Source organism: Nematolebias whitei, chromosome 9, assembly GCF_014905685.2.
Source record: "Nematolebias whitei isolate Nwh7 chromosome 9, NemWhi1, whole genome shotgun sequence".
Lineage (NCBI taxonomy): Eukaryota > Metazoa > Chordata > Actinopteri > Cyprinodontiformes > Rivulidae > Nematolebias > Nematolebias whitei.
The window spans coordinates 32442279-32453507 of NC_056506.1; the positions used below are offsets into that span (position 1 = coordinate 32442279).

General features: G+C 39.9%; 1 long non-coding RNA gene across 1 annotated transcript in view; it reads left to right on the forward strand.

The window, feature by feature from the left end:
- The first annotated feature begins 8314 nt into the window (after nucleotides 1-8314).
- Nucleotides 8315-11229, forward strand: part of LOC119415122 — a 7256-nt gene continuing 4341 nt past the window's right edge. Inside the window, exons 1-2 of the long non-coding RNA XR_005187035.1 lie at nucleotides 8315-8653; nucleotides 10152-10213. This is a non-coding gene — a long non-coding RNA (uncharacterized LOC119415122). The remainder of the gene's footprint in view (nucleotides 8654-10151; nucleotides 10214-11229) is intronic.

Below are 11229 nucleotides of genomic sequence, written 5' to 3' on the forward strand. Positions count from 1 at the left end.
AGCTTTTTTATATTTTTTTTTTTTTTTTTTTTTTGAGTAAATAGTTTCAGCACTACATGGATTAAACGATGAAGCCTTGTTCTGTTTGCAAACCATCCTTTACTTCCTGTTTCTACCTTTTCCTTCCTACTCCGTTTTCCTTCCATCCTGTGACGACTCCACATCTCTCCACAGGACTTAACATGAAGCTGGTGATGGCGTGAAGGTAGGTGGTGAAAAGCTGCGTTGTGAGCCGCCTGCAGCCTCCCGTGCACTCCCAGAGTATCTTACATCTCACTGAGCCCAGAAACTTAACAGGCGCTGGCAGGCATCTGAATACGAGGGAGCTGCAACCCAGATCTCCCAGTTAGCCTCTCGGTGAGATGGAGTTGTAAACACTGGGGCATAATTGGGCGACTGGCCGAAGAACAGCTTGATTCTCATCAGACATTTATTGATGCTCAGAGCACCGTGAGCTGGAATGGGAAAGACTGAACAGAGAGGGCCTCACATAAATCACAGCTACAAGGAAGCCATGATGACGTCTTCTGTGGAGCTGAATGTGAGGTAAGAGCTGCTATTCTAGCTGAACATCACACTTTGTGCCGTTTATTCCTTTATTTCTTACCCCAGAGATGAGCTGTATGCATTTGTCCTTGTTTTACTTGCTGTATGTCGAATGAAAATGTGACAACACTTTTCAGAACACTTGAAACTTAAAGGTAAGAGGAAGTTTTGTTCTCTACAAGGCATTTGTAAGTTAACTGTTTTTCCTTATGTCAACAAACATTGACTGGCAACCAGTTTCACAACCTAAAGCCTAAAGTACCAGTAAAACCATCAAACTTTGTCTTCTTCTATGTGAACCGGCCTGCATACAGTTTAGTGATGTTATCTCTACATGGGCAGACAGCTGAGCTTCAGAGGAACTTTTCCAAATGAGAAGAAAAAAAGAGAAGTTAAAGTTTAGTTTAAGCTTGATTTTAGGTGGAGGAGTCACACTTCCTTTTCTGTGTGGGGTTTTTTTTTAGCCCCCAGAAATTCTTAACATCCTCTTCTTATTGTTTCAGAATGACATGAAGTCAACTTATTCTTGTGTAGTAGCTAAACATTTTATTGGGTTGTTCTTGGTACTAATAAGGAGCAGCAGCACGCTACTCAGAATGAGCAACGCAACAATTATCCCGTTATTGTCGATGTAAGCACCGTTGGTTTCACTCTATACTTTATAGATCGTCTTAAGTTTTTAGGCTAAGAAAGTAAACTCTGAATTTCCAATGCAGCATTCATCATTTCTTGACTCCTCACACTCATTGGCGCCAACTGGAAATGATCCCAGTCACGTCAGCTGGTTTGTGCAGTTAAATTTCAGCCAAAGCTGATGCATCAGTATTAGCTGTCCAATTATTTTATGACACAAGTACCTGCCTATAAATATACATAAACATCATATGAGCAGCTGCTCCAGATTTATAGTTATAGCTGTACGACTTGAAGGATTTACATTTCTGGATTCAGTAGTCTTGCTTACTGTTGTTACTGTACTGAGTTATGTACCGTTTCCTTTTTTTTTTTTTTTTCAGGCCAACCAGGAAGCAGTTTGATGTTTTGTAGTTTGCCAGAAGGAACTTTTAAATCCTCCTGTCCTGGTTGAACTACGTCCTCGGGAGCCCCTCAGATGTGAAAGCAGAAACTTGTGAAAGTGTCACTCGGGGCTACAGTGACCTGAGAGAGAAGCTTCAGCGAGACTTTGTTCTGCACTTTATCAAATCACCTGCAGAAAAAAACGTATCCTTGTCCTTCTGATAGGATGCATCTTCAGAAGACACAATGTGAGCAGTGTGTGTGTGTGTGTCACTTTGTTTTTCTTTCTGGCAATTATTTTAGTCCTAACTCAGTACACATTAGGTTTAAATCCTACTGAAGGGAAACTGTGCTGTTTTGGCACGCGAGCAACCTTTTCTGTCATGGTCGGTGCTCTGGGTTCAGTTTCACTTTAGTTTACTTTGTCTGTGTTCTCGAGCTGCTCATGTCTTGGTGGTTTCCGGTGTCATTTCTCATCTCTCCCTCTGTCAGCCTTCTCAGTATTTTTCCAGTCAGCCTGCCACCTTCACCTGTCCTCCATCAGTGATCGCTCCATGTATTTTTCTCTCCCCCCTTCATGAGTGTCTCTTTAAGTACTGTGTCAGTTTGGTTGTTTCTTGTCCGTTCATTATGCTTTCAAGCTGTTCATGTTGGTTTCCATTTCAGTTGTAGGTATTTTTATTTGTTTTTTTCAGTTGTGCTCATTTCTTCTACGTTCAGCTTAATTGGGCAAACATGTTCTATCTGCTTTCTTCTGCTAATTTAAGCTTATTCTACATTTTCAGCTACCTTTCTAGCATTTTTAGTTAATTTCATCTGTTTTCAGATATTCAAGTTTTTCATGGGAATCTCTGCGACTTTCAGCCTATTTCCCTTTTTTTCCTGCTAATTACAACTTGTTATAAAACAACAAAGTCCATGCTCAATAATCCAGGTTTACAATCCAACATTTTTCAGTCAGGTCATCTGGACAGGTTCTTTTTTTTTTTGTGCTGAAACGTTTCGCCTTCGGTCCGGAAGGCTTCATCAGTCAAGGAAACACAACAAAACTGATTCTTCCCCCAACAGCTTACTCCAAAGTGGAACAAACCAGTTCAGCTTGTGATAAGATGGTCTCTTTGGTACGCTCCCTCCTCCATTGCCAGCCCTTGGAGGGGGTTACATTAGCTACATTAAATTAGCTGCTTTTCAGCAAGTTATTCTGCATTAAGCATACACACTGCTTTTTCATAGGAAATGCAATTTTTCTAGTTTATTTTACTTTAGGTTTTTTTTTGTTTGTTTTGTTTTTTGCTGGGGGGGGGGGGTTCACATCTGGGTTCTGATTCTCCACCAAACATATTTCCTTTCTCTTTTGTTTTCTTTTGCTTTTTTTGGCAAAAAACAATAATAGAACACTTAGATAAGCGTTCTTAAAAAGTGAATGCTTAAACTGCAGCATGATCAACATCTCCTTTTTACTTAATATATTTTTATGTGATGCTGCAGAAACACCAGTATATAATGTGTTTGTTTGTTTGTTTGTTTGTTTGTTTTTTTTAAGAAAAAGTCCACACATTCTAATTTTATCAACCAGTTTAACTTATCAGTTATTCCAATATGCACTCTTAGAGATAACATGAAAAGGTTCATGAGACATTTGATCAAAAATAAGGTGCAGTAACACAGAGAGACACAGGCCTTTACTGTCCTTTGTCATTGAGCAGTAAGTACTGTTACAGTGAAAATAGTTGGAATTTCAGTATTTTATTCAGGTTGAACAGTTCATTAAGATTCTTTGATGCACAAAAAAATGCTTCATCGCTATTATTTATAAAATGTCGGAATGAAATAAGAGAAGTCTGTAATCTAGAGCACAAACAAAACATAAGGAAGTGTCAGTGTCAGACCACACAAGGTTATGTCACAGTTTGTGCTTCATTTAAAGCTGTCAAACGTTTTTAGTTCTCAGAAAAGAGCCGAAGCCTGTCTGTAAAAGATAATGACTCGGCTGTTCTTGTGTTCCGTTTATCTGCTGAGAAATATTTGTCTTGTTCCTAAATGTATCCATGATAGATATGGAATTCAACATGTAAACACTTATCTAAGGCAACACTAAGAACTCTTATAGCAAAAATGAACATTTCAGGACAGTCAGTGGAAAGATAGATCCAGGTCAGAGGTCAAAAAGGGAGAGTCCCTTTATGCTACAGCAATTTAGTTACTTTATTTTCTTTAAAAGTCTTTATAACTCGCTTCTAGTTCTAGAAACCCATGCTATTTTTTTTTTTTTAAACATCCAAAGCAAGTACAATCTTTCTGAGTGACTCTTTTATTCCCACAGTATCCTTTTTGCTTCTTTAGCTGAAAATTCTGAGAAAAAAGGGGAACTCAGAAAGTCCCTGCTGATTTAAATTGAACCTTTCGGGGGGGAAAAAAAATTCATCTGCAAGTGGATGAAGCTGTTTATTTTTGCATCGGCAGAGGACTAACCTTTTCTCCTTGCCAGCTAAGACAGAAATATTTGCTACACAGTGAAGTCCAAGAAAGCGTCATGTGTCCCATGAGAACTATGCTGGTATTATTACGTCATTATAAGTTAAAATAGTGGTCGGGCTCCATGTGCAGTGAGGGGCTCTTGTAAAAAGTCAAACGTTTCAGTGATGGTTTATAAAAGAGCCCAAAGCAATTCCATATATAGCCTGCTTGTGTATTTCTCCATCACACTCGTTACCTGCGTAGACCCAAACATTTTCCAGAACTGAGTCACAGTTCAGCTCAGCCTCTGAGGGGATTTGTTTTATTAGCAAGCTTTTCCTGGACGCTTGTCAGACCTCACTACAATCACACTTTTGTCATTTTTCATTAGCACTCACACTCAAGAACTAGCATTCTGGCTTCATGTTTCAGTGTACAGTATGTCGTGTCACAGACATGAGGCCGCAGAGATCGGTAACTCTCTTTGACACAGTCCAGTAATTCGGTGAGCCTACACTTAACGCCGCTGGTATAATGTCACAGCCACTCTTCCTTTTTATCACGGTTGTCTGACTGGTGGTCCAACATAAGCTTGGTGGCGTTTCCTGTCATTTGTTCTGCTGCAGACCGGAGCAGGATAAAAGAAGATGCACTATTTGAGCTTTTCCCTCATCAGGTGAGCTCCAATGTGGAAAACCAGATGGCAGCTGCAGCCATTACAGCAGAGGGTCAGCACTGTATAAATTGAGAGTAAAGTTTCTGCAGCGGAAATAGACCGTATATGAGGGTCAGTGCAGCATAAGTTGAACTCAAGGTGTCCTTGGAGGGAAGAGAGGGTATAATGGAGCGCTTATTAGATAAGAAATCAAGGAAAGGGCAAAAAGGGCAAAAATCCCTTGTGATACATTTATCCAGTAACTACTACTCATTTGTATTGAGACAGCTTCTGGAGCCTGGTGCATACCATACTGCTCTTTTAGCACAGATTGGAAAAAGTGAGTTGTCTCATGTTTAAAATGAGAAACAAAAAGTACAATTTTGAATAATCAAAAATAATTATAGCATTCCTTGAGGGTATATGTGTTGCCCTCCACCCCGTATGACATAATTTCAATTAAAGATCTTGACTATGTGTTGGGAATAATTGTCAGCCACTACCACAGCCCCTGTTGAGGATGGCTGTGGCTGAGTGGTTAGAGCAGTTGTCCTCTAATTTACGAGTTGGAGGTTAGAATCCACCAGCAGTCACATGCCGAAGTGTCCATGGGCAAGACACTGAACACCTCATTGCATCTGATGTGTGTCTCATGGGTGTATGAATGTTATAAAGCACTGATTATTGTACTTGCCGCCATACACGTCGCACCTCCGTATAAGTCGCATCAGTCCAAATATGTCTAATAAAGTGGAAAAAACATAAATATGTCATTTTGTTGTATAAGTCACATCTATTATGCATCACCGCTGGTGCATTGCATTTGTTCTGTGTCACCGCTGACCACCCGGAAACATGGGCCGGTGTTGTGCCAAAAATCAATTGGCTGCCAAATGGTGACCACGGAAGCGTGCACAGGAGGACTTTAACAAGAATTTAATCAGATTAACACTTAAAAACAATTATTTGTTTGCTCGACATTATAGCAAATGTGTGTCTCAGTTGAACTTTTCCTTTAATGGTCAAATCAGCTGCATTTTGCCTGGGCGGGCGGCGCGTCGAAATGCAACTGATTTGACTTTTGCTCCAGGAGTTCCAGAGCTAGACAAAGGTGGCTTTGTATGGCAAGCCAAGCGTCTCATTAATAGCCATGTTTACCTAATAATGAGGCACTTGGCTTGCCTTATCAGTTGTGAGCCCTCAAACAGAATTGACTCAACAGTTAATGTTAATATTGTCAACAAAGATCTTGCACAGTGATAGTAATATTTGTTGGAGACCACTATCAGCACTACCTTACCAAAATTTAGCTCAATATCTGTAAACTTGACTGGGTTATAGCTGTTTTTATGTTTGCTGAGACTGATTAGCTGTCAGTGACATCTTGAACTAGACTGACTTCAAATTTTAATTGGCTGCAAATGTATATCTAGTAATACATTTCTTAAAGCGTTATTAAAATCCAATTACTAGTGGAATATTTTGCTAACAGACAAACAAACCCACCCACACTAGCTTGATTGCCTGCCTTTCAGTGCAGGGTGTAATAAATATTCAAGGATTTCTGTAAGGTTAAAAGCGTGCAGAAGGGTGACTTGAACACCCACAGTTTGAAAGAAGCAATCAAAATCAGCAGCAAATGGAAAATAGAGTCAAATCATTTTCATATAATCTACCCTAAAAAAAATAAAGTGTGCAAAAAGATTTCCATCAAGGGAAAAACTGCTTCACTGAGGCCATTAATCAACTCTTTCTGGAGGTGACTGAGCCTCAGCAGCAGCCGGGTTACAGTTTCACCGTGTGGGCAGTGAACGCCCCACCAGTCTGAGCTGGCACTTTGCATAAATATGTTTGTGTGTGAACGCAACAGAACATTTTTATTTGTCTAAGAACCATCAGACACACCTACAGGACATGGTGAGGCTTGTCTCATCAGATTTCATGCAACCATGCCCTGTAGACACAACTTCAACTTCAGTTAGTCACATGATGATTAGGAACAGGAAGTGTGTGTGTGTGTGTGGGGGGGGGGGGGTTGAGGTAAGCAGACAAGGCACTTTAACTTATAGCGGCTGCAGAAAATCATGGAGCTGCTGTTTTCTAGCTTAACTAAAATAGTAAAATAAATTAATACTTGTGTCACCAGAATACAAGGCACACATTAAAGGGATAGTCTGGGTATTTCTGAAGTGGTGTTCTGTCGAACAGTTATCATTACTTCAAGTTCAAGTCAAGCTTATTGTCGTTCGCATCACATGTGATACATGAGGTGGAACAAAATTAAGTACTCAGAGTCTCAGTTACATCTAAAAATAGCAAAAATATAAAGTGTAAAAAGGAACAGTAAGGATCTAAGATATTCACTAAACGAACGCCAAATGGTACTCTAAAATGTCTAAGATAGACACTAAACACTATGTAAAACAAGATGACGTAACAACAGCAGCCTGAACATGAGTCATTGGTGAGCAGAAGGGTATGAATGAATCCAGCAGCATGAGATAATCAGCAGCATGAGATCAGCAGCATGGATATTCAGCAGCACAGATAAGTCATATATCATCAATTAAAGTGGCATTACAGTGATTTTCTTTTTTTTTTATTCTTACAGTATTCCTTACCATTCCTTACAATAGTTACTACCTCATCAGCCATGATATCATAGAGCAAGGAAAAGGAAGAAAAGTCTTAGGCTAGGCTAATGGCTAGCAAAGTTCATTTTTATTAACTTGTATAACAACTTTTTTAATTTGTTCAACTCAAAAGCAAAATACAATTGTGACATAATTATTGGCCAATTCAAAAGCTCTACACTTTCAAATGGCACTGCTTGGGTAGTTTATTGCTGTTTTATCTAACAAACCATGTCTGTGTTACTGGCTACTGTTAGCATGTATGGTAGTTTTGAAAATAAGAGTTGTTTATAAGCCTGAAAACTGATAAAACTCCAGTTTGCCTGACCATTAGCCCAGACTGGATGCAGCCTTATGCCTCTCTCTTCAAGATACGTGTTCAGATACTGAAGTCACCGCTGATCAAGCACTATTATACTACCTATCTGAAAGAATGTTGCATCAAATAACACTAAACTACTCCTTTCAGCGCTTATGAGTTCACTCCCCCTCATATCATATTGTATGAGAGGCGATACACATTATGTGTCAATGCACTTTAAACAGAGGTCACTTCAGATACTTTTTCCTTACTTGAATACAGACCCTGCTTTGCTCGACTGAACTAAGAGAGCATTGACCACAGTGCCACAGGCGATGTGACAGAGTGAGGGCATTTTCAAGTGTGTCTACTTTCACATGACATCCTTCTTTTATGTTTTCCTTTCATCCAACTTGTTCATCTGATGCTGTTTGCAACACCAAGACAGTTTTCATTTATCCTTTTTTTACAATCTCATGGGACTCTGGGACGGGTGGATTGCTGTTTTGTGTCATTGTGCAACTTGTCTCCACCTTTCCTGCAACACGCTGGTGTTGTTGCAAGTTTTTTTTTTTTGGATTAGTAAAACAGCAGAAGTTAATCCGTTGCGCAACAGAGTTGTTAAAGGACTCCTTTTTGAATGTAGTGTGTCGTTTTCTTGCTTGGGTTACCGAGAATTTATGCCCCTCTGTGTGACGTATGTGGTGTGTGAGTGAAAAAAAAAAGCAGCCACAAGAATCTAGTACGCCATGCAGGAAACATAAGCAAAGACAGAGGGCCCATTCTTACACAAAGTGGGCAGGACACTGTGACCAAAACACACACACGCATGCAGAGGAGGAGGAGGAAAAAGACAGAAAACAGTTAGAGAGGGAAACAGGAACAGAAAGTGAAGACTTGTCAAGATGTCTGAGTGAGGAGTACCAGAAGAGAACCGAACAGAGCAGAAGCCACATGCCAAAACAGAAAGAACAGAAGTCTAAGCAGCTGGCTGGATTAGACAGGAGGGGAGAGGTGACCTGCTGCTACAGAAGTGCCTGCAGGGTAAGGTGCCGCTTTCAGAGAAAGATCTTGAGTGCCAGTAAATGCTCTAAAATGCTTTTAAGTGGTTTATATAAGCGGGTGATGTATTTGTGGAGTGATTTGAGGCTACAGTGTCACTTCTGTGCCAAGACGTCTTTTTAAAAAGGAAACTTGTTTTGGCTGTGGTTTGACAGGATGTTATCCAAGTTACATTAATAAGATGATAAGTTTCTTCCTGCCTTTAAGCGCGTCAGAACATCAACAATCTTACATGTATCGTTTCAATGAAATGCTAATATGCAGAAAAGTCTATATTTATTTACTGTATTGCAAAAACAGCAAAAGACGCTTTATTGATTTGTTTAAATGCTTTTTAGTTTTATCTAAAGAGCTTCCTTTAGTTATGTAAGCAATTCCTCTATTTTGTTCATTTCACTATAGGATCAAGTTGACACAAGTCTGAAGTGAGTTTACCCCTGTTTGTTGTGGAAAACTACCCAGTAACCACTATAAGACCACAGCAGCCCGCTGTGGTCTATGACCACTGTTTTATGTCATAAAGACAGTGTTTGTGGACGATATAAATTGAGACAAATATCTCAAAGCACTTTGTTTCATAGGTTGTGACCGATTAGAGCTCTGCTGCTTACTGTGCGCTTGCGGCAAATCATTAAAGATTCCTGCCATGCCTTCTGTCAAAACTCATCTTTTAGGTCGCACATGCTCCTTAAAAAGCAGCAGGGGCCAATTCAGTGCAATCACAACATTTGTCAGCCCCTTCCTGGCTTTGTGCATTCCAGAAATGGGCCTTTCCTGTACAGGATTGGCTCAAGGAGAACCCCATGTCATGAGAAAGTGACGAGGGCAGAGAGAGAGGATTACAGAATGAGATGCCAGGGAAATTATTGGAGAGGAGGAAACAATTTTTTTTAAGGAATTCTTTTAAAAACAACAAACCAGCCTTGTTTGTGACGTGCGCTTTAGTGATAGCGCCTTCTCTAAATAATGCTAAAGGGCTTTGGTTATTGATCACATTTGAACAGAGTGTGAACTTTGTTTCACAAATAAATTACTAGATACCTGTAGACCAAAAAAAGGATCAGATGACATCGTGTTTTGGTGATAATTGTATTTTTTTTTCTGTTTGTGTAAACACTTACACTCACCAGGATAACTCAGTGATCTCATTGTTCCAGACCCGAGTCATTTGGTGACTTATCCATTCCAGTTGATGACTTTATACTGATTCACTGCTGGCCGGCCCTTTTATCCGGCCAGGTTAAACCTCTGTAGCTCCTCTCCTGCAAACTTATTGTTCAGTGGTTCTGGCTTGTCATGTTGACAGGGCTTTCATAATGTGAGGAAGATTCAGGGCTGCAGTTCAGAGCTCAGCACAACAGTATGTACAAGCAGCCAGCAGCACCGAACGATTACTGCAGGCTGTAACACCTCAGCGTGAGCAGGCCCGTGGGATATATAATCAGGTTTCTGTCTAAATTCAGCATGTTTTTATGTGTAGGTTGTTGGATTATCCTACACACCATGAGGGAGGAGTCATACATACAATGTGAATAAATAAAGGTAAGTGTCTTGGCATGTCAGACATCCTGAATTAAAGTCTAACGTGAAGAATAACTGAAACAAAATGAAGTCAAATTGTTAAAAATAAAGGAACAAAAATTGTACTGATTTATTATTTTTACTAATGACATTGATAATACTGAAATGTTATGAGCTTTATGTTCATTATACGTGTGAACCACAGATTTTCATTCACTTTCAAATGTGGCAGATGAAGCCAGTCAAGATTTAAAGGAAAAGGTTGAAAAATACAAATTTGGTTGTGTAATTTTCCTCTACTGGAGTTTCAATAAAAGATAATTATTAGATCATTTTAAAGTTTAATGAAATAGAATTACGTATGTGTTAAAGATATTTCTGGGTGTTTGAGGACTTTATCTCTAAAATGTCTGAAATGGGCACCTGACTGCACACTCTCTGTCAGAATTAAGGAGTCAGAATAATCAGGCACTTGTAGTCGAAAGAGGAATTGTTTGGTGCATTTTTTGTCCCGTCACGGATCGAAGTGTCACGGGTCAAAGTTGGGGGAATTGGAAATACCCTTTGTTTGTCTGTGCATGTTGTGAACGTGACAACTTGAAAAGTAAGTGAAGTACCAGCTTCCATTTTGGTTTGTGGCTATATCTAGGTGTCAAAACGGTCACCATCAAAAATTACCTCGTCATTGTCTAAGATGAACACTGATATACATATTTTTTTTTCTTCTTTTTTTTCTTTTGGCTGCTCTCTGCATTATAGTGGTTGCCACATTGAACTAAGTCGCACATAGACTTTGCCATTTTTTTTCCACCGTATGTCCTTCCTGACACAACCACAGACCATTGAGCTACCACAGCCCTTTGTGTGGAGCAGAGAGCTGCTATCTAGGGCTCCAGCAGGAGCAGATGATGGGGGTTAAGGGTCTTGATCAAGGGCCCATAGTAGGGCAAATGAGGCTGGGGGCCACCACTCCCGGTGCAGAAGTTTGAGAAGGTGGGCCTGTGATTGGAAGATCACAGGATCAACTCCCGTTATAT